We start from the raw sequence: 21,833 nt of genomic DNA on the forward strand, positions 1-21,833 counted from the left end.
AGAGCGCGAACGCGGTCCCCCGCCCCCCACAAAGTGTGTGCTCCGGGTTCCCTCTCGGGGCCCTGCAACACAGCGGAAGGGCAGCGAGAAGGAGCCTCTTGCTCTGACGCCGCAAGGCCACAAGAGGGCGGAGGCGCCGCGCGCCCGGCCGACGTGTTGGACCGGTGCGCTTTTTAAGTGCTGAAATAAACACGCGAAAGCCCCGAAATGTTTCCAGAGTGCTGTGCACTGGAGGTTTTTGTCTGGTGAAGACTTGCCTGGTGCTCCTCCGTGCAGATTGTTTGTCCTCCTCCAGTGCGGGACGAGCCAACACAAGGGAGCGCATTCGCCAACATCCAGGCACGCAATGCGATTTGGAAAGCAGCTCCTTTCCAAAGAGTTGCACACGAACGATCCTTCAGTCCCGCTCGGGGGGCACGGAACCCCCGCCACACACAGCTTCAAGTAGCGAGTCAGGCGCCGGGGCTTTCGCTTACGGCCACACCACCCTGAACACGCCCGATCTCGTCTGATCTCGGAAGCTAAACAGCGTTGGGCCTGGTTAGTACTTGGATGGGAGACTGCCTGGGAATACCAGGTGCTGTAAGCTTTTGCTCTCCCGGCCAGCAGGGGTCGCCGTTGGTGCCGTAGGCTTTGGGAGGAAAACCTGCAGGATGGAAAGGTGATCTATAGCCTCATCTCTAGAGATGTTTTGTTGCTGTGGCATGTGTGTGACCCATATTCAAAAAAAAACCCCGTCTGTAAAACGAATATCGAAGCTGCCTCTAAATCTGCAAATGAAGATGAGTCGATAAACCACTCGTTTTTCGTATAACTAGACATATATTCATTTGTTACCGATTTCATTCATTGAGCACGGATACAATAGAGGTACAGCCATTCACTGTTTGACATGTCTGCACTGGTACAGAACCGAGCAATCAGAAAACGGGTGAAACTGTCTTTAGACTCAGCATACAGTACCGAGGCCCCCCATGACCAAATAAAGGCTAACCTCGATAATCAGCCTAAAGAACGCAGACTACAGCAAAACGACTGACTTTGAAAAGGGAATGAACGTCCGGAAAGAGTAGTGGAACTAGCTTGAGATGCTTCTCCGGACCCCTAACTAAAAGCCAGCGAGAACCAGCAGCGGCGTCCACTCCTGTCGAACCGGGATCCTTCCGCAGCCACGCAGCTCGTGGTGTCCTAACCCTCCCGTATCTGATTTTGGACCAAGCACATCAGGGGAGAGCGCGAACGCAGTCCCCCACTACCAGAAATTATGCAGTCGAGATTCCCACATTTGGGGAATTCGCAGGTGTCAGCACAGCCGGAGTGCAATGGCCGAGCCTCGCCCTGGGTGGACCTCCTTCTTGATCAAGGTATCTCCCCTGCCAGGTAAGTATGAGTTAAACAGGCCCCTGCAAGCGGCCCGCACCCACAGCACAAATCGCGCAGCCTAGGCCACCTCCTCGCCCCGCACGCCACCGCCTCCTGCTGGGCCCACTCTTTCACACACTCACACGCCACACTAACACTCCAAAGTGTGGGCAAAACGAGAAAACAAGCGCGCCGTTTCCTACACATCTGCAGTCGCCGTTGCGCATTCGCAGCATGTCCCGGGATGCAATTCGGCCTCATTTGCATAACTCCAGACCGGCAGATCGCCACGCAAGCTCGCGACGTGCGCCTGCCACACACCGAACAAACCTTTTCAGCAATTTCCAAAAAACGGGCCTGCTCGCCTGCCCACAAGGCTCCGTCTCTTACCTGCTCTCCAGAGCCTGCTGCCTTCTGTGCTTTTCTCTCGGCACCGCTGCAGTGCACACAACTCCTGCAGCGGGAGGGGGGGAGAAAGTTCCCGCGCTCCGCCGCAGGGAAGGCTCGCTCCGTGCGCACACGTCCTTTCGATGCCAGTCCAACAAGTGCTCCGCATTAGCTGCGTCGGGGCTCCGGCGTGTCGCACCTCACCTCACCTCGCACTGCCCCCTCCTTGAATGTCTGCCCCTGGGCATGCCCCGCTCTCCTCCGCCTTATCTTACCGCGTGTAAGCACCGACAATGGCCACAATGCCGGGGAATGGCACCTGTAAAGTGTTAATTGGGGCACAGGAACAGCCCGTCTCGTCTCGGGGGGGCCGGCTTCAGAGACAATACAGCAAACACAGCGGGGCGGGGGAAGAAGACGACACCACACATGCGGGTACATTCAGCTCCGGCGGGAACGAGACATTTGTCGGTCTTTTCAAGTGCCGAGAGCCGAGCAATCCTTCACTTGTATCGTTTCTCCCCGGTGACTAGATCTGGCCCTGCGACTCTCGACTGGGCTCACCCCCGGGGCAGCCCAGCAGGTGTGAGCCTGGCCGGCACCCGGATGGGAGATTCCACCCCGGAAAAGCTCCGGTTGCTGCTGCTCCTGCAAGAGGTGTGACTGGGACCAGTAGGGAGCGCTCACCCTGCGGGCTGTGTGGCTCTCTTACGCCCCAGCCTCCTGATGGCGACACTCTGCTGCACAAACAGGCGCCGTCCTTCGGGGGAGGCGTCAAACCGAGGTCCCGACCCTCCTTGGCCATTAGGAAACCCCAGGGCGTCTCTCAAAAAGAGACGCCGGGGGTGTCCCTCTGGTGTTAGTGCTCCCCTTTACCCATCAGTCGGGGTCTCCTCCTAATCCCCGTCTCACCTGTAACAATCAATGACGAGGCCCCCCTGTCCGTGAGATTTAGTACTCGCGCAAGAGACCGGGGGCAGAGCGCGAACGCGGTCCCCCGCCCCCCACAAAGTGCGCGCTCCGGGTTCCCTCTCGGGGCCCTGCAACACAGCGGAAGGGCAGCGAGAAGGAGCCTCTTGCTCTGACGCCGCAAGGCCACAAAAGGGCGGAGACGCCGCGCGCCCGGCCGACGTGTTGGACCGGTGCGCTTTACGTGCTGAAATAAACACGCGAAAGCCCCGAAATGTTTCCAGAGTGCTGTGCACTGGAGGTTTTTGTCTGGTGAAGACTTGCCTGGTGCTCCTCCGTGCAGATTGTTTGTCCTCCTCCAGTGCGGGACGAGCCAACACAAGGGAGCGCATTCGCCAACATCCAGGCACGCAATGCGATTTGGAAAGCAGCTCCTTTCCAAAGAGTTGCACACGAACGATCCTTCAGTCCCGCTCGGGGGGCACGGAACCCCCGCCACACACAGCTTCAAGTAGCGAGTCAGGCGCCGGGGCTTTCGCTTATGGCCACACCACCCTGAACACGCCCGATCTCGTCTGATCTCGGAAGCTAAGCAGCGTTGGGCCTGGTTAGTACTTGGATGGGAGACTGCCTGGGAATACCAGGTGCTGTAAGCTTTTGCTCTCCCGGCCAGCAGGGGTCGCCGTTGGTGCCGTAGGCTTTGGGAGGAAAACCTGCAGGATGGAAATGTGATCTATAGCCTCATCTCTAGAGATGTTTTGTTGCTGTGGCATGTGTGTGACCCATATTAAAAAAAAAACCCCGTCTGTAAAACGAATATCGAAGCTGCCTCTAAATCTGCAAATGAAGATGAGTCGATAAACCACTCGTTTTTCGTATAACTAGACATATATTCATTTGTTACCGATTTCATTCATTGAGCACGGATACAGTAGAGGTACAGCCATTCACTGTTTGACATGTCTGCACTGGTACAGAACCGAGCAATCAGAAAACGGGTGAAACTGTCTTTAGACTCAGCATACAGTAACCACTCGGCCACCTCGTCTAGGAAACTGGGCTGTCCTGACATGGGTTGGCGCACTCCAGTTGATCTTTTTCTTTTTTTCCCTCATACTCGAGGGTCATTTTCCTGTTCCACATGCGATTTCAACATTTTCCTTGGGAGATGTCAAGCCAGCAAGCCACTGCTGTGGTTCAGTGGCCAGTGTGGAGTTCAGTGGCCCTGTTGTACACAGAAAGCACATTGAGCTCCTTGGACATGAAAAGTTCCAGATAAAAGCCATTTGTCATCCTTTCTCTTGGTGTCGATGTTGCTATTGTATGTAAAGGTGGCAACTTGCTCAGCGAGCAGGCGGAGCACACACCGAATGCAGATGTCTCTGAGTGGTGTGTCCAAGTGGCTGCAAAAGGACAGCACTCCCGGGGCACCGTGGCTTAGTTGGTTAAAGCGCTTGTCTAGTAAACAGAAAATCCTGGGTCCGAATCCCAGCGGTGCCTTTTTTTGTTCTGTGTTCTCGAACAGAACTGGTCATTATGGACAACCGCATACGTCTAGACTTAATGAAATGCAAGTATTCATTTCCTGTCTTGAACGACTTGTTTTTCTTAAAATAGATGCAACTTGCAAAACATGAAATACAAACCTCGCTAATCAGCGCTCGCGGCTGGCAAAAAAAAAAGAAGTCAGCAATGTTTTTTTCTTTAACCTTAAGCCTGCTAATGGAGAAGAACCTAGTCGCCACATCACATACATCCGTTTCAACGATAAGAAGGTAACAACTATCCTCACTCCAGAGTAAATCTCATGTTGAGGGCATATTTTTTTCCACTTTACCATGAGTCGGGCTCAGCTGCACTACTACAGGTCTGCTGTACTACTACAAGAGAGAAGTAGAGTCTGGAGGAAGGGACAATTTTATGATGCTTTGGAAGGTAATGTTTTTTTTTTCTTTGAAATCGAAATGAATCAGAATATCAGTGCAAAAGACAAACTCTTGGTTTGGTTTAAAGAGATATGGTTTTAAAACAGACAAAATGTAGAAAACAGGTGTTTCTCACTTTTGGAAAAGAATGGACCGGGGGTAATATTTTACTAGTTGCAGTGCTAAGCTCACTGGGTTACAGCCCTGCAGTGTCACATGAGGGCCAGTGGTGCAATGGATAATGTGTCTGACTATGGATTAGGAGTTTGGAGGTTCGACTCCTGCCTGGCGCTGGTTGTTTTTAAACACATCAGCCTACTCCCTAAGTAGTCTGTGCTACTTACTGCATTGTAATCGTACCCAGTAAGAGATTTCCTTCATGTAAATGAACTGCACCTGACAGCTTTAGAAAAACACCTGGGCTCAGTACGGTGCTGAGAGCTCAAGTTGTGTATAATGTAATAATTTAAGTAGAATAGATTCTAATAATATAATGATCCAGTGTGTTGCACTACTTCACTGCTTCACTGCTCTATGCCGTCTGGAAATAAATCCTCAGACAACTTACTGCCCTGGGCATGTACCAATAAATTACAGGAGCACATCTATATATCACTGCGTTGAAGCAGGAGACACAATCACTGCAAATACATCCTAAATACAGTGTTCCAGCACCTTTGACCTCATCCAGAACGTATCATTTCTTGAAAGGAATTGCTGTCCGAATGCACATCTGAATCCCAAACAGAATCTCTAGTAAAATACGATCATTTGTGAAACAGGTAAATGTCTCAGGGGCCCATTCCTCATTCTCAAGACACATGTATGCAGTACGTACATCATGCATTGAGCAATAGGGATTAAAGACACCACAGGTAAGGTTAGAAGACATTCTGACTATATTCTAAAATATTGGACTCATATTCTTATGATGGCAGACATGATGCTGTGTTTAAAACCGGGGTTAATGGACATTATATGACTGTCAATTCTGTTTTGTTTTGGAGACTCTTGGCTGCCTATGTGGTACAGTGCAGCGTGAAGAAAACATTTTCCAAAACTGTGTCAGCTCAAAAGTTGTAAGAAAATCTTTCCAGCTGCTTTAACTCTCTTCATTTTTGTCATTTAATTGTCTGTCGGCACTATGTAGCAGCGTTGCATGACAACCCATCTCACCACGGAAAGGAACCTAACAGCTTTTGTAAGAGAGGAGAAAAGGACCTGGCCCGTATGGGACTCGAACCCACAACCTTGGTGTTATTAGCTCTAACCAACTGAGCTAACCAGCCTCACAACAGCAATCCTCTCTGGGCTGCAGAAAATCGAACTCAGGGAATTTCTTTTGCCCTCCTTTGAATTGAAAGCCGTGTAATTCAGTGTACGGGCTTTCTCGTGCAGTTTTATAGTTCTTGTAACCCAAATCCTACACTGGCGTGAAGTGACCCCCCATTTCACAGCATTTTTCAGCTGATTTAAAATGTACCTAAAGGAGAAGCATTATTGAAGACCATCAATTACCAAGAGCTTTTGTCAAAGGTTTTGGTGGTCATTTTTAATGACCACAGAGCGCTGTGACCTCAGTTTTACATCTCATCCAAGAGACAGCGCCCTTTTACAACACAGCGTCTCCGTCACTATGCTGGGGCATTGGGACCCGCACAGACCTCAGGGTGAGCGCCCCCCCCGCCGGCACCATTAACACCGCTTCCAGCTGGAAACTTTGTTTTTCCCTGTAGCTCACCCTCATCCGGGTACTGACCTGGCTCACCTGCTTAGCTTCAGTGGGTTTTCAGTTGCGAGTTGCAAGGGGATGCAAGTGATGGAGCCGCTCGCTGCAAAAGCCACTGCTTTGGCTGGGAATCGAATCAGAGCCTACCGCGTGAGAAGCGAGAATTCTACCACTGAACCAACAATGCTCAGTGCCCAGGCCTTCAAAAAAGACGCTTTTTTGGTACTCTGTTAAAAAAGCGTCGACATTACCTCTTTCAAAAGGCTTCACTTTCCTAGTCACATTCCAAGGCTCATTGAACCCGGGCTGTTTCCTCCAGCGGTATAGTATTGCAGTTAGACAGCACGATGCCTGTAAGACTATGTCACGCACTGACGAGACTGTCAAAAATTGCTTTCGACGATTGTATTGCAAAAGTTTTCAACTAGCAATAATTGCGCCTCGGCTAAACCTCACAGGCTACAATACTGCCACTGCGCAAAGCTGACGGTTGCCAGGCAACCGCGGGGATCCTATGGAAATCGTTATCGATCGTCTCATGGCATGTCGTTGCGGTAACGCTTCATATTTGTCGTCTTCTTCTTCTTCTAGCTTGAGGTTTTGAAGAATTTCATGACAGACAAGGGCTCCGTCGGGAACAAAGGGCGTTGTGAGAAAACCGTTGCTTATTTTCAGCAGCAGAAATACAACCCTTTAAATACAAGATGACAGAACAATGACGAAGGGCATGCCGGGAGGAACTCATGCACTACAGAGGAAAGGGGGCGGGCACGTACAGTTCACATTCAAGCCACAAGTACTCTTCTCGGATGTTGCATAAACAAATCCTAACGTCCTGAAAGCATTGCAGCATGTTTGTGTCCCACTTCCCGTGGCTGCAGGACGACTGACACGAACGGACAAACACAATTTGTGGCGTTTAGCGTGACATAGTCTTGCAGGCATCGTGCTGTCTCACTGCAATACTATACCGCTGGAGGAAACAGCCCGGGTTCGATGAGCCTTGGAATGTGACTAGGAAAGTGAAGCCTTTTGAAAGAGGTAAAGCACTGCACAACGGAAGTGAGGGAGAATCTTACAGGGGATTCTGAGCGGTGTCTGCATACACGCAGCCCGATACGGGTGCTGAAAGCTTGAGCTACTCTCAATGTCATGCTGCCTTTCCTCGGAGTAAATCTGTTACATTGAAAGAATGCTTCTCGCAGGTTCAAAAAGAGACCCTTGTTAATTGGAGAAATCAATGATTTCGAATGAATTCTGTATGCGTTAAAAGACAGCTATACACAGAAAACATGCAGGACACTGCTCATGATGTTTCCCGAGCCGAAACACAGTGCGTTTTTCCAAGCCATCTGACAAAGCCCGCCCACTGAAAACTGCAGCAGATCGTGTAAAGACGTTCAACTTTGTAACTACTGCACGCACAGGAAGCAGAATAAATTCCTCTTTTCAAACTGTCAAAGGTTTGCTTTGCGAACGCTGCAGGACATCGCACAATCTCTTTTGAACGGGGACAAACGATTTCTTATGGGGCGCAGTAAGACAAGTACAGACAATTAAAAAGCTCCACTCATGCCGACGATGCAGCATTAAGAAGCGCAACCTAACGTTTGACAGACAAAAGCCGGGCGCCCTACGAGCAATATGAAATCAAACTGACAGCACACGGCGTTTCGCGCTGACTCAAACGTGATCTCGACAGACGCTGTTCTCTGCATAACGCTGAAAGAGCTAAAGAGCGTTTCTGTTGAGACGTAAGAAGCTTGTTTCTTTCTACCGTGATGTTACCATGACAAAATCTGTCTTTAAACACCTTGCTCAGTCTCTGACGAGACTGTCGAAAATTGTTTTCGCCGATTGTATTGCAAACCGGCGGAAGCGGGGTATTGGGAAAAGTTTTCAACTAGCAATAATCGCGCCTCGGCTATACCTCACAGGCTATGATACTGCCACTGCGCAAAGCTGACGGTTGCCAGGCAACCGCGGGGATCCTATGGAAATCGTTGTCAATCGTCTCATGGCATGTCGTTGCTGTAACGCTTCATATTTGCGGCCGGACACTTCCCGCCTCCCAAAGAAAAGAGCGCCAATCAGACAGGCGGAGACCGAGGACTCGCAGAGCAAACGGTCACAGTCGCCGTAATAAGAGCGATTGTGAGCGGTTTTGTTTTCTCTCTTTGACCAGCCCAGCTGCGCCCCACCCGAAGGCAGGGAAGCACAAAAATTGTATGGAACTCATTCATGCTCCTCTCCATGGAAATCTTTAGTAAAAGGCAAAAGATTTGTAAGAGATGAAGAGAAACCAGAGTGCGTGGCTGGACAGCTGCAGGAGCCCAGGCCGCCTTCAAGGCCTCTGCCCTGCCGGTCGTGGTTGGTAATGCACCTGGCCTTACAAACGAGCCAGTGGGGCCCGTTCAGCTCCGGGCTCATCGCCTGCGGCTCTCGGCTTACCTGGCAGGGGAGATACCTTGATCAGCCTGTAGTTGGAGTAGTTGGATTGTTTTCTTGTTTTGTGGAAGCAGTGTTTGTTTTGCAGTTTGAGATGGCAACCTTTGGATCCCGCAAGAATGCTGTACGTTTTGAGCTTTTGGGTGACCTCTTCATGGATCGTATGCAGTTCAGCAGAAAAGTGTTACAGAAGGAACTTGGCTTTGAACCTCGGCACTTGGATTTCATCTTCGCTCTCCCAGGTCAGAAAGCATCTGAGGTTGTTTTTGCTACCTATTCTCTGTTTGAACAATGTGTGGATGTGTTTGAGGCAAAAAGAGGGAAAGTTCCTGCCCTTGAGAAGATCATCTTGCAGCCTCTGACACGGAGAGAGAGGAAAACGGTGCATGTTGTTGTGTTCTCGGAACTGGCAAAGACGGAGGACATTCACACCTGGCTTAACCAGTACTGCATCGTCCACCATGGAACTGAGGTTAGAGATGTTGACGGTATAAAAACAGGAGCAAGGAAATTCGAGGTTTGCTTGCTACCGGACAATGTAAATGGAGGCTTAAGGCACCTGCCCTCTACAATCCGGCTGGGCGCCTGCAATGGCTATGTTTTTTATGTGGGACAACCAAAGGTGTGTCGGCGCTGTGGTGCTGTGGGACACCTGGCATCGTCCTGCACTGTGAAATGCTGCAAGACCTGTGGCAAACAGGGACATTTAGCCTCTGACTGTTCAATGCTGCCAAAGTGCAATTTATGTGGCTCGGAAGGACACGTTTTTAAGAACTGCCCTCACGCCTACGCCAATAAACTCAAAATGAGAAAGGATGAGGCAGTGCTTGTTTCAGCCAAACCGGCCCGAAAAGCCAAAGCAAACAACAAGTCAAACAAAGAACCCTTGTTGGACAAAGAGTCTCAGGCTCCAGCCAGGATCAGTCCTGCTGTGGTGCTGGGGCCGGTGGAAGAGAAATCCACTACGCCCCCACAACCGCAGACTGCACCAGACAAGCACGAGGGTTTGAAAACCCCCGAGAACAGCGAGGACCCCTCCCCCATTCCTGCTCCTCAGAACGAGGGCCAGTGTGGGGCCCCCCGGTGGAGCGGGTCCAGCGAGGAGACCCAGGATTCAGCGGAGCTGCTTTTCTCAGACTCTGCAAGTGCTACAGATGCCCTCCTCTCCTCCATCCAGTCCATCACGGAGGATCTGCAGCAGCTGGTGGGTGAGGGGGAAGAGGAGACTGGTGCATTGGCTGCACCCCTTTCCCCTCAGTGCTCCCAGGAGCTGGACTTGAGGAAAAGGAAAAATGACTCTGTTTTCTCCCCGAGCGAGGAGGAAGGAGAGCATGGCGATGGGGACAGCTGGAACCCCTCCACCCCTCCCTCTACCCCCTTCCTTGAAATGGACTCCGTGAATGCTTTTACTGCTGCCACCCTGATGAAGGCTCATTCAGAGGATGGCTGGCAGGAAATTGGTAAGAAGAAAAAGAAAAAGAAGAAGGTAACTAGTGAGACAGAAAAGACTTTAAACTCTCAGACACATATAGATGTATATATCCCACAACAGCAGGATATACATGGTCAGGGAGGAATAGCAGCTCCAGAATTGACTATTGCTTTGTCTCAGAGAGAGTGAAAGTTGTTGGGGTCACTCTTCAGCCTGTCTTCTTCTCAGATCATCAGGCTTTAGGGTGTAGAGTGGAACTCCAGGGCGGGACTGTCTTTGGCCCAGGCCTCTGGAAACTCAACACAAAGCTGCTAGAGAACGAGGGGGTAGTATCCCGCTACAAGGAGAAACTATCACAGTGGCTGTCCTTGCAGTGTCTGTACGGGTCAGTAGGAGAGTGGTGGGAGGAGGTGAAGGTGAGGACAAAGGCCTTTTTCATGGCTGAGGGAAGGAAGGCTGCTGCCAGACGGAGAGGAGTGCTAGCCAGGAAACAGAGGCAGCTGCAGCGTCTCTACACGACGCTGCACAGTGGCTTCGATGTGCTCGAGGATATCGCCCTTTTAAAAAAGGACATCCGGAGCATAGCCGAAGAAAGTAGTTGAGGAGTGCTGTTAAGAAGCAGAGTGCAGTTCTTGGAAGAAAATGAGAAGTGTACTCGCTTCTTTTTCAGGAAAGTGGTAGGCTCCAAGTCTGTCATGGAAAGTGTAGTTGATGAGGAGGGACGAGAGAGAACAGAGCCGAGTGCTATCCTCTCCTGCACCGAGGCCTTCTACTCAAGACTGTACAGCTCTACAGAGTTAAAGGATGAAGAAATTCATTTTTTTTACCTCAAAGCTAGAAAACGTTTTGAGTGAAGAAGATAGGGAAGTACTTGAGAGGGATTTGACAGTAGAAGAGCTGAGACAGGCTATGGAGAGCTTACAGAAGGGGAAAACTCCGGGTGCTGACGGGCTCCCTAAAGAATTTTATTGCACCTTTTGGGATCTGCTTCAGGATCCGCTACTGCTCCTATTCGTGGAAAGCTATAAGACAGAATTGCTGCCTGACTCCTTAAGAGAAGGCACTATCTCTCTCTTGTTTAAGAAAGGAGCAAAGAATGACATAAAGAACTGGAGACCCCTCAGCCTGTTAGGCGTGGACACTAAGATCCTGTCCAAAGCCCTTTTCCTGCGCCTACAAAATGTAGTGGCCTCACTGGTAGGGAAAGAACAGACTTGTGGGATAGCAGGACGCCTGATGAGCGACAACCTGGCCTTGTTGAGGGATGTCTGTCTGTACTCAGAGGATCGCTCCCTCCCTCTGTGCATTTTAAGTGTAGACCTAGAAAAGGCCTTTGACCGGTAGGCGGTGCGTGATTGGTTGACCGACAGGGGCACTCGTGGTCCATTGGTCTGTCGTAGAAAGACTTACTGTAAACGTCTTTACTGTGCCCGTTGTAGATATTGAATTTTGCCACTGAAGGGAAATCTTAGTAGCTGAGCATAAAAAGAATAGGAGCATACTGTAACGCGTGTGAAGGCCATAAACGATATTAATTTTGGAACGTAAACATACAGTATATAGCTGGTCTTGGTACTTTAAAGAAAAAAATACACACCAGTATTCCATTTCTCCCTAACCATTGTAAGCTTCGAAGTCTTTAACTAACGTGATACCAGAGTCAACAAGCATACTTTTAGAATTTGATTAAAAGGGAATATAATATGGAATCGCGTATCTCAAGAAATTAATAACGATATAATTATATTCATGTTGCAAAAGAACTGCAATGGACATAAAAACTCCCTTGCTTTTAACAGAGCGTTCCATAATTTCTAACTACGAAAATGCCAGGTGAAAGGATTTGTAAACATATTTTGTTAAAGCAAGTCAGTTTTTTCCGCAACACATAAAATACATTTTTCCAAGAAAGTTTAGTCTTTGTCACTAATGAAACCACTAAATAAAGACATAAATATAGAAATCTTAAGATTTGTTTTATTTAATGTTGGTAGCAGGATGAACTGTCAGAGTGTATATTTTGTCGCAAAGTTGCTGCAAGATGTTAACAGTGAAAAAGGTATTTAGAAATGAGTTATTTCAAGATGAAAAAGAAAACATACACGAAACATGGTTTCATAACGACCAGAATCGGTCTTGAGATATTTTTAACTTGATTTACAGTATTTGAGAGGTATGTCTTAACACCGATACTACAGTGCTTAAGTACTGCTCACGTATATGTTTCTAGGTTTATATTATGCATTTCATATGGTCAAATTACTTTTGAGCAACTAATAAGAAGCGCGAAACGGTATGCGTTTTAGTTTCGTTTTGTGCTGGGACCCGTGGATTGATTAGAGATATCAAGTACATACAAGTCATTTTTTAAATGTTGTAGTTCGTCTTGAAAAAATGTTACGAGTACATCATCTATCAACAATTACACAGGTTCTGTTTCCATATTGCGGATTTTGGTTAGGTATTATCAAATCCAGTGGCGCTGTGTGTTAGTTTACTGAGTCCCATGTCACATGGTCTGTGATTGAAACCTGTAAAACCGGTTTAATTCGTCACAGCCAGCACTCTTCAGGTGTGAGGGTCTTCTGCTCAGAATGAAACGCTAAAATGTTTGTGTATATTCTAATGGTAGTGGGGGCAGGGTGTGTGGGAACAGGTTTGGTTGAAATTGCATTGGACATCTATGTTCTTCACAACTGAAACATTTTCTCTGAAAGCATTTTCTTCGCAGTTTAACCGATCTTGTTACAGCATGTTACAGTTTACTATTATTAACCATATTAATTTTAAGTGCATTAAAGTGAATGTAAAATCTTGTAAAAATATATTTTCATTGTTCAAATATACATTAAGTCTGACTATCATATAATAAGTTAAATACAAAACTAAAGATAAAATAGGGTTAAATATAATTCAAAATATTTTGCTAACAATGTTAACTGTTTATGAATAATAAAATGTATTAACTAAGGAGTAGGATGGCACAGTTGTTAGTATGTTTTTTGTTTTGTTTCTTTTTCATAAATACAACAGTAGTACCTGATGTCTCAGTGGCTTTCAAAATTAAATTATGCATGCAAACCTGTGAACTTGAAAGATAACTAAGATATCCATCCATTATATTCCATAATATCCATGAAATATATGGCGCTGAAATATGTGTGACGCAGTGGTGGCCTGACACGGTGAGGTGCCCTGGCAGCTGTGTGATGCAGTGGTGGTCGGGTATGTAGAGGTGCACTGGCAGCTGTGTGTTGTGACGCAGTGGTGGCCTGGCACGGTGAGGTGCGCTGGCAGCTGTGTGATGCAGTGGTGGTCGGGTATGTAGAGGTGCACTGGCAGCTGTGTGTTGTGACGCAGTGGTGGCCTGGCACGGTGAGGTGCGCTGGCAGCTGTGTGATGCAGTGGTGGTCGGGTATGTAGAGGTGCACTGGCAGCTGTGTGTTGTGACGCAGTGGTGGCCTGGCACGGTGAGGTGCGCTGGAGCTGTGTGATGCAGTGGTGGTCGGGTATGTAGAGGTGCACTGGCAGCTGTGTGTTGTGACGCAGTGGTGGCCTGGCACGGTGAGGTGCGCTGGAGCTGTGTTATGCAGTGGTGGTCGGGTATGTAGAGGTGCACTGGCAGCTGTGTGTTGTGACGCAGTGGTGGCCTGGCACGGTGAGGTGCGCTGGCAGCTGTGTGATGCAGTGGTGGTCGGGTATGTAGAGGTGCACTGGCAGCTGTGTGTTGTGACGCAGTGGTGGCCTGGCACGGTGAGGTGCCCTGGCAGCTGTATGATGCAGTGGTGGCCTGGCACGGTGAGGTGCGCTTGCAGCTATGTGACGCAGTGGTGGCCTGGCACGGTGAGGTGCGCTGGCAGCTGTGTGATGCACAGCTCAGTTGGTTTTGTCCAACTGAGCAATCTTGCTTTCATAAAATATACCAACATTTTAATGACTGATGATTAACATGCTGTAATACACAGTTCAAAATTAAAGGCTCAAATGCTGTACATGAGAGGTTAAGCTCCCCCTGGCGGTTTTACAAGGCGACGCCGGATAGTTAGTCACGTGACACACGTGAACCGCGTGATACCCCGGTGGGCGTGTCGCGGTATGCCGCGAAATACCTCACCCATTTTGAATGGCTGCATCTGTACGTTCAGAATCAAACCCGCAGCTGTTGTTCGACTTTATTTCTTGACTAATTACAACTGAGTGTCGCAGGAGCAGTTACATAAACTTGTCTGGTATATTTGAACACAAATGCCGTTCTTCAATTAAAACTAACAGTACATTGTCAGGGACATTCAGTTCTATACAAACAAGAGACAGACAAGAGAATATTTCTTCCTTTCATGTGGACTACGTGTTGACTTACTGATCGGAATAATTGAAAAGTTCGGGTTCATAGCCGATGCAGTGCGTGCTAATAAGAACAGCAACGCTGAGCTCTCAGCACCGTACTGAGCCCAGGTGTTTTTCTAAAGCTGTCAGGTGCAGTTCATTTACATGAAGGAAATCTCTTACTGGGTGCAATTACAATGCAGTAAGTAGCACAGACTACTTAGGGAGCAGCCCGATGCGTTTAAAAATTACCTGAGCCAGGTAGGAGTCGAACCTACAATCTCCTGATTCGTAATCAGACGCGTTATCCATTGCGCCACTGGACCTGGTGTGACACTGCAGGACTGTAACCCAGTGAGCTCAGCCCTGCAACTAGTAAAATATTACCCCCGGTCCATTCTTTTCCAAAAGTGAGAAACACCTGTTTTCTACATGTTGTCTGTTTTAAAACCATATCTCTTTAAACCAAACCAAGAGTTTGTCTTTTGCACTGCTATTCTGATTCATTTCGATTTCAAAGAAAAAAAAAACATTACCTTCCAAAGCATCATAAAATTGTCCCTTCTTCCAGACTCTACTTCTCTCTTGTAGTAGTACAGCAGACCTTTCCAGGTGAGCAGATCACAGAGTCCGAAATGAGCTTCCTCCATCAAGCAAAGTACCTGAACATGACTCTGTCATCATAAAAGCGCCCCTGTAATAAAGAAATTAAATCCGAAATCAAGAGGGCAGTTGCCTACTGAAATACAAGAAGTCATCAATTTTAACCTAGCAACACATTAAAGGCTGCATCTATACAAGTACGATTCTAGAAATGCTCACCAGATTACGTTTTAAGAAGGAACTGTGCCTCAGGTTCCGCCGAGATCTTAACTCGGATGGCAGGATTCAGAGTCCGGAGTGCGGACTGATGGCGCACGGAGGGTCCATATACTGTGGATCCCTCAGTGATCTTCCGCGTATTCAAACCGCCAGCGTGTGACTCCCCTGTCCCCGTGACCTCATTGCTCTGCTCTCTCCTCTGTGCAGCCGAGCCCGACTCACAGTAAAGTGAAAAAAAATATGCCCTCAACGTGAGATTTAGTCTGGAGCGAGGATAGATGTTACCTTTTTATCACTGAACAGGATGTATGTGATGTGGCGACTAGGTTCAATTTTGTATCCTCTTTAAAAGATTAAGGACTGGGGTGAGCGTGATTTACCAGCTAAGAACCCGACGTTCACCGTTTAAGCTGCATAGACTTGGTCGTTTAACTCTTCTCCATTAGTAGGGTTAAGGTTAAAGAAAAAAACATTGCTGACTTCTTTTTTTTTTTGCCAGCCGCTAGCGCTGATTAGCAAGGTTTGTATTTCATGTTTTGCAAGTTGCATCCATTTTAAGAAAAACAAGTCGCGTTAAAGACAGGAAATGAATACTTGCAAGTCTAGCTGTAGGCGGTTGTCCATAATGACCAGTACTGTTCAAGAAGACAGAACAAAGAAGGCACCGCTGGGATTCGAACCCAGGATCTCCTGTTTACTAGACAGGCGCTTTAACCAACTAAGCCACAGCACCCCAGGAGTGTTCTCCTTTTGCAGCCACTTGGACACACCTTTAGAAAAACATTTTGTTAACAGGCATTCTGCCTCAGCCTAAACACCTATAGCTTGCAAAGCGCATGCTATTAGACAGGCACCTCTGCAAGACCTTAAGAGTCTCTTAAACTAGTGATAGTAAGGTGTTCCCAATGGGTGATGTTCGGCTTTCAAATCATCTCTCCGTGGAAGCGCCGAGATGCAGCTGTTTAAGGCTTAGAAGCAGCTGACTGTTTCACTACCTAGCTGATCACTGTCAGTCAGGGAGCTTAGAGGTGAAAAGCCTGTCTGAGAGACAATTCGCCGTCGATCAGTTCAATATGTTCCGTACCAGCTCGGCGCACCCGAGATCATCTTGGTAGCCGTGTAATTCAGATGAGTGAGAGCTTGTGTGTATTTACCACCGTGATTGGATGCCGGTCCTTCTCAGGTCACAGTAAACCTTCTGCTCAAAAAAAGTGAGGTAAAACCTCACTCTGCACAGTAAAACCTAAAAAAGTGAGGTTTTATTTAATCTCTGACCAAGGGAAACGTTTCATTTTTTCAAAGAAATGTTTGTTAAAAAATAAAGTCATAGTTCCATGGGATTCAATCATAGACCGTGTGACATGGAAGTCAGGAACCTAACCCACTAAAGCACTACAGAAACATTATCGACAGACAATGTACAGCGTGTACTATTCTTGTGTTGCGGTACATGAATATAATTATATCGTTATTAATTTCTAATTTATAACTTTATTAACTTTATAAATTTATTAACGTTATTAATTAATTTCACGACGCACAGACAGAGCGTGGGGAGCTGCCGCCTGCAAACACGGCTCCAGGCAGGACTCCGCTCTGCAGGAGCCGCAGAGCAGAGGAGATGGGGGCAGCTTAGCTCCTGTGCAGAGACCTGAGCTGTTGTTGCTGCGGACGCTGTCTTTTCTGCACTCGGGGTAGGAGTGAATGTTGAGTTGCCCTTAGAAATGAAGCAAAGCACTTCAACGGCACGGGTGTGTGTGTGTGCGCCCTGGTGATTCTGGGAGACAGATCGAACCTGGGCTAAAAGAGAGGGGGCTTAGCCCTCTTCCATTTGCTACTTCAAAGTTGTACAACCCATTTGTATCTGCTAGGCGGCGCAGTCGTCGTGCACAAAGAACGCTTTGAAAAGCGTCAAAGGCAAGTCATTCCGAGTTGGTCGTTTGTGTTTTCCGTTCAGACGCGAAATGCTGAAATGATCTCTCGGCTCCTCGGTTGTCATTTCTGCTCCGTAAAGGAATCACAGCACGCGTCGGCTTCCAGCACGGTGGGTCGGGACACGATGCCGGGGGGTCGGAGAGAGCGATGTCTTCCTCGTTAGTATAGGACCTGTCACCTGTCCCCACCTGTCACGCGGGAGACAGGGGTACATCAGGACGCGCATTGAAGTGAAAGCAGGATGCGCTGCGACATGCACTGTGCAGATCCCGCCACACTAAGAGGTGAGTGGGTCTGTTCGATCACAGCGCTAGGCGAATCCCCAATCCCCTTTTGTGCGTGGCGACAAAAGAAATCTGTTTTCGCCCGGTTTCGAACCGGGGACTTTTCGCGTGTGAGGCGAACGTGATAACCACTACACTACGGAAACAGTGGTAAGACATGCCCAGCGGCCCAGTGCTGAGCTTCGCCAATGCGATTCAGCTGCTTCCAGTGCCTTTATTGGAGTGCGCTGATGGACCGTGCTCTCTCTCCAGAGACCAGCACGCCTGTCATGGACGGAGCAGGAAAGGCGGCGTCACATTCTACAGCCCTCTCCACGCAATCGACGAAATCGGGCTACTGACGTGGAGAAAATCGCCTCTCCAGAAAGTGCAAATATCATCTTGGAGAGTATAAATCCTATTGCCGAAGGTCAGCCCTGTCTACCAGAGTAACCCTCCCACCTCCTGCAGCGATGGTCAGCTGGTCTCACACGCGAGAAGTTTCGGCTGGAAACAAGCGCCCCCTCTTCTCGCACGTTTTGCACGTTCGAGTAGTTTTAATGCGGCTCCTTCGTACACGGTGCTGATCTTTTGGAAAGCAGGAGGCAAAACTGACACGTTCCCATACCGGGAGTCGAACCAGGGCCGCCTGGGTGAAAACCAGGAATCCTAACCACTAGACCATATGGCAGCGAACAACCCTGCTGTTCCCGGCATCATGCAAGCAAACTACATAAATATGAGAAAACACGCAAGAGAGTTGTCACTCAGAGTGTCGAAGGGTCGATGTATACTGGGACTCAGTTGAAATGCAACGTCAGGACTTTTCCGTTTATGTCACACGAAGAGAGCACAGCCTTTTCCGCCCTGCCACGTGTGTATCGGTAACTCGACGTGATCGTATAGTGGTCATAGTTGTGGCCGCAACAACCCTGGTTCAAATCTGGGTCACGGCAGAATAGGGGTGTTTGCTTTTACTACTTGCATGAATGAAGGCAAAAAAAAGCCAATCGATGTGAACGAACGGCACTTTACAGAGGAGTACTGCCTGACTGGATCGTTGATGAACGACAGAGGCCACTCCGACCTCTTCTCGGGTTTCTTCAATGACTTACTAAGGATCTTCTTCACATTCGCCCATGCAGGGGAAGCCAGTTACACCATAGCAAACGCAGGAAAGTGCATTTCATGCAGAGACCAGGAGGGACCTGTTTACACCAAGAGTGGTTGGAGTATGGAACAATGCGCCCAGCCCTGTTGCTGGAGTCGATTCTTGATTAGATCTTGGGCTCACTAAGAGGCCCCCGCTGGGTACTAATCTTTCTGTTGTTCTCACAGGTGTTGCGCTGCTTTTGAGCCGACAGAGCTCGTCTTGGTCTGTCGGGACAGCCCAATTGCAAATGATCGGCTCCAGGTACAGAAAAAACGTGCGTTTGGTACAAGAGTGCATGAAGGCACTGGAAATACATTGGGAACAAATGACTGGTGGTTCAAGACCTCTGTGAAGTGCAGGAGCGTGCAAGAAGAGGCTGTTTGCACCCGGTCTCGAACCTGGGACCTTTCACATGTTAGGCAAACGTGATAACCACTACACTACGGAAACCTGTAGGGTTTGTTGCTGGTGTATCGCTTGCGTTTCGGGCTGAGAAAGGGACGCGTCATTTTAGGCAGGGGGCGCTGGAGAGAGGAACAAAGGGAGCGATGAAACAAAATGCCGAAACCCGGGATCGAGCCAAGGACCTTTAGAACATACTCTCACGAATCGTTAGAATATGTGCGTTTGATCATCAATTGCGTAACAACCACATTCGTTCGACTTGAGCCATCAAGCTCATAGTTTTCAAATCTTGAAAGCTGTCATTGAGCACATCATAGTCTGCAGTACGCCCCGTAACTTGCGTACTTCAACAGAAAGAAGAGCAGACAGCTCCATAAATATGCGAGGCGCAGAGAGTGCAAGGCGAGCCGCACACATTTCGGTGGCTGAGAGAGGGCAGTTTTTGCTTCTGCATTTCCCAAGTAAGGACGCATGACAACAAGCGATCGCGGTGCTCATTTACGACATAGTGGTGATGAGTTTTCAGTACGTGTTCTTTTGAACGAGCAATGAGGTTGCTGCCTTGGACAGCTGACTGCACGCTCTCATTGTGCCACGTGATGAGTATTCACCAGGCTCGTTCAGTCATTAGTCACATTCCATCGTTTGCCATAAGCAGATGCTGCAAGGTGATGTGGATATCAGTTCCCAGTCTTGTGGACGAGGACAGAAAGAGCACACAAGGGCTCAGCCGGGAGTTGAACCCGGGACCTCCCACACCCTAAGCGAGAATCATACCCCTAAACCAATGAGCCACAGCAGCACTTTCTATTTTATCCTGTCAGCGAGCTTGAGGATGGGGGAGAGGCGTCATTCGCTCGTCCAGTCAGACCTTCATCAATAAGTCAAGAAAGCCGCAATTACACGACTGCCTTGCAGACGAAGGGCAGTGAACTGCACCCGGTAAGAGGGGAACAAGCGGCACTAGGCGACACTGAGGCATGAGCCCCAGCGAAGGGGGTTAGCTTGCATGGTACAGCGCTCGCTTTGCATGCGAGAGGTAGCGGGATCGTTTCCCACGTCCTCCAGGTGTGTGCTTAGAGCTTGATGTGCCGAAAGGTGTCCTTTAGCCTGTGGTCACACCTTGCATGGAGAGCGTCATGCAGCTGTCAATCATTTCGCAGCCACGCCCCCTCTTCATCTTCTCTCTGCCTTAAGCGTCTCCGCCACTCTCTCTTGACATTTCATGTCAGCATGTCAGAAGTCCGAGTGACGTTTTTAATGGCTGAGTGAGGGCACGATGCTGAAGCAGAGAGGCCACTTCAGCCAGAGAGACTTGTGCTAGGTGAGATCTGAAAAACGGACTCGCAACAGAAACAGACCAAAAAAGTATCGGTGAGATCAAAAGGCAAATGCAACATCCAGCAGAGGGCGTCTAAAGATTAGGGAACGGGCGACTGAAATCCATATGAGGCAAACTTTCCGGCTGTGCACTGCAGCTGGCCTCGTTGGCGTAGTTGGTAGCGCGTCAGTCTCTTCATCTGAAAGTCCTGAGTTTGATCCTCACACGGGGCAGGGCTGCTTCCTCTCTTGCTCTTTTCAAACACTTGCGGCAACTGTTCGCTCATAACCACGTCTGGAATGCGTGACCTTTACACGGGGGAGAAGCAACGCCGCATCCCTTTTCTAAAGAACATTCACATTCAGAAATAAGTCAAGAAATTTGCCATTACTTTTGCTGTCAGCCTGCCCATGTTGCCAAAGAAAGATTCACTCGGCGTCAACATGACAGAACAGCGATCACTTGAAAACACTATTCCACACTCCGTAAGCAAGAACTTCAGTGTTTGCAGTCACCCGATATGCCGATAGTCAAAGGAGCACAAAACACGAAACGTCAAAAGACAAGATGAGTTGATGGAAAGAGCGTTGAATTGATGAGCACAAAAGTTCAGCTCGTACAATAGGCAACGAAAGTCCCGGCGTCATCATCGCACTTGAAAGGACTGCCTTGCAGACTAAGGGCAGTGGGAGGTTGCTGTTTTGAGATGGAGGCATTGGTATGGTGGGCCGAGATCTATTCTTCTTAAGGAATTCTTCATCGTGAAAGATTGGTCCACAGATCATCCAAAGAACTTACAAATTTTTGGGACTCAGGGAATCACGTCTTGAAAATACGGCTTGGACGCGTAACGGCATTCTATCCAACTATCCAACTGCAGGACTTGAGGGTTTTTTGTGCTTTGTTCTGTCTTCGTTGACATCGCATTCGTAAGAGCGTCAAAAAAAGGCAATTCCAGCATCTAACACGAATAAAAGGGCTATTGAAACTGCAGGGCTGCGCAGCTTCTAAAATCCTTGCACACAATTCTCCGTTATTGTTACTTCCTTCTTTCTGTCTAACAAAGTTCCCTTTTCCTGACCGGACGGGGAGACTATCATTCCAACTTGAAGCCAGCCTTAAGCTCTCCGAGGCGCATTTGTCTGCTAGCATGCATTTTGTGAATTTTTTTTTTGTTGTTGTTAAACCGAAAGCGACTTTGAAAAAGGGTTCCGCCGCCGCCCGGCACTCTATGTTAGACTGTATCAAGAAAGCAGCGCGCGCTGCAGCCGTGGCCGAGTAGTTAGGGCGATGGATTAGAAAGCCGTCGGGGTCTCCCCGCGAAGCTTCGAGTCCTGCCGCCTACGGTGTCATCGTGTGTCTGCGCAACAAAGGAAAAGCACCCGTTTCACTTTTCCCGCGACTTTTAAAACACGA

The 21,833-nt window shown here is 48.6% G+C and overlaps 9 non-coding genes and 1 pseudogene across 9 annotated transcripts; 3 read left to right on the forward strand and 7 right to left on the reverse strand.

Moving 5' to 3' along the window:
* Positions 1-470: 470 nt before the first annotated feature.
* Positions 471-589, forward strand: LOC148633582 (5S ribosomal RNA). Its single transcript, XR_015933897.1, has one exon. It is a non-coding gene; the product is annotated as a 5S ribosomal RNA (ribosomal RNA).
* Positions 590-1,224: 635 nt separating this feature from the next.
* Positions 1,225-1,388, reverse strand: LOC148633583 (U1 spliceosomal RNA). Its single transcript, XR_015933925.1, has one exon. It is a non-coding gene; the product is annotated as a U1 spliceosomal RNA (small nuclear RNA).
* Positions 1,389-3,195: 1,807 nt separating this feature from the next.
* Positions 3,196-3,314, forward strand: LOC148633584 (5S ribosomal RNA). Its single transcript, XR_015933899.1, has one exon. It is a non-coding gene; the product is annotated as a 5S ribosomal RNA (ribosomal RNA).
* Positions 3,315-6,680: 3,366 nt separating this feature from the next.
* On the reverse strand, positions 6,681-6,797 carry LOC148633585 (U4 spliceosomal RNA; annotated as a pseudogene).
* A 1,337-nt stretch (positions 6,798-8,134) lies between these two features.
* LOC148633586 (U4 spliceosomal RNA) lies at positions 8,135-8,276 on the reverse strand. The gene has a single exon (XR_015933892.1). It is a non-coding gene; the product is annotated as a U4 spliceosomal RNA (small nuclear RNA).
* A 230-nt stretch (positions 8,277-8,506) lies between these two features.
* Positions 8,507-8,623, reverse strand: LOC148633587 (U5 spliceosomal RNA). The gene has a single exon (XR_015933913.1). It is a non-coding gene; the product is annotated as a U5 spliceosomal RNA (small nuclear RNA).
* Positions 8,624-14,771: 6,148 nt separating this feature from the next.
* On the reverse strand, positions 14,772-14,844 carry trnar-acg (transfer RNA arginine (anticodon ACG)). Its single transcript has one exon. It is a non-coding gene; the product is annotated as a tRNA-Arg (tRNA).
* A 1,155-nt stretch (positions 14,845-15,999) lies between these two features.
* On the reverse strand, positions 16,000-16,073 carry trnat-agu (transfer RNA threonine (anticodon AGU)). The gene has a single exon. It is a non-coding gene; the product is annotated as a tRNA-Thr (tRNA).
* Positions 16,074-18,157: 2,084 nt separating this feature from the next.
* trnae-uuc (transfer RNA glutamic acid (anticodon UUC)) lies at positions 18,158-18,229 on the reverse strand. The gene has a single exon. It is a non-coding gene; the product is annotated as a tRNA-Glu (tRNA).
* Positions 18,230-20,577: 2,348 nt separating this feature from the next.
* trnak-cuu (transfer RNA lysine (anticodon CUU)) lies at positions 20,578-20,650 on the forward strand. The gene has a single exon. It is a non-coding gene; the product is annotated as a tRNA-Lys (tRNA).
* Positions 20,651-21,833: the final 1,183 nt, after the last annotated feature.

This window comes from Lepisosteus platostomus, unplaced genomic scaffold (assembly GCF_059453375.1).
Source record: "Lepisosteus platostomus isolate fLepPlt1 unplaced genomic scaffold, fLepPlt1.hap1 Scaffold_46_H1, whole genome shotgun sequence".
Lineage (NCBI taxonomy): Eukaryota > Metazoa > Chordata > Actinopteri > Semionotiformes > Lepisosteidae > Lepisosteus > Lepisosteus platostomus.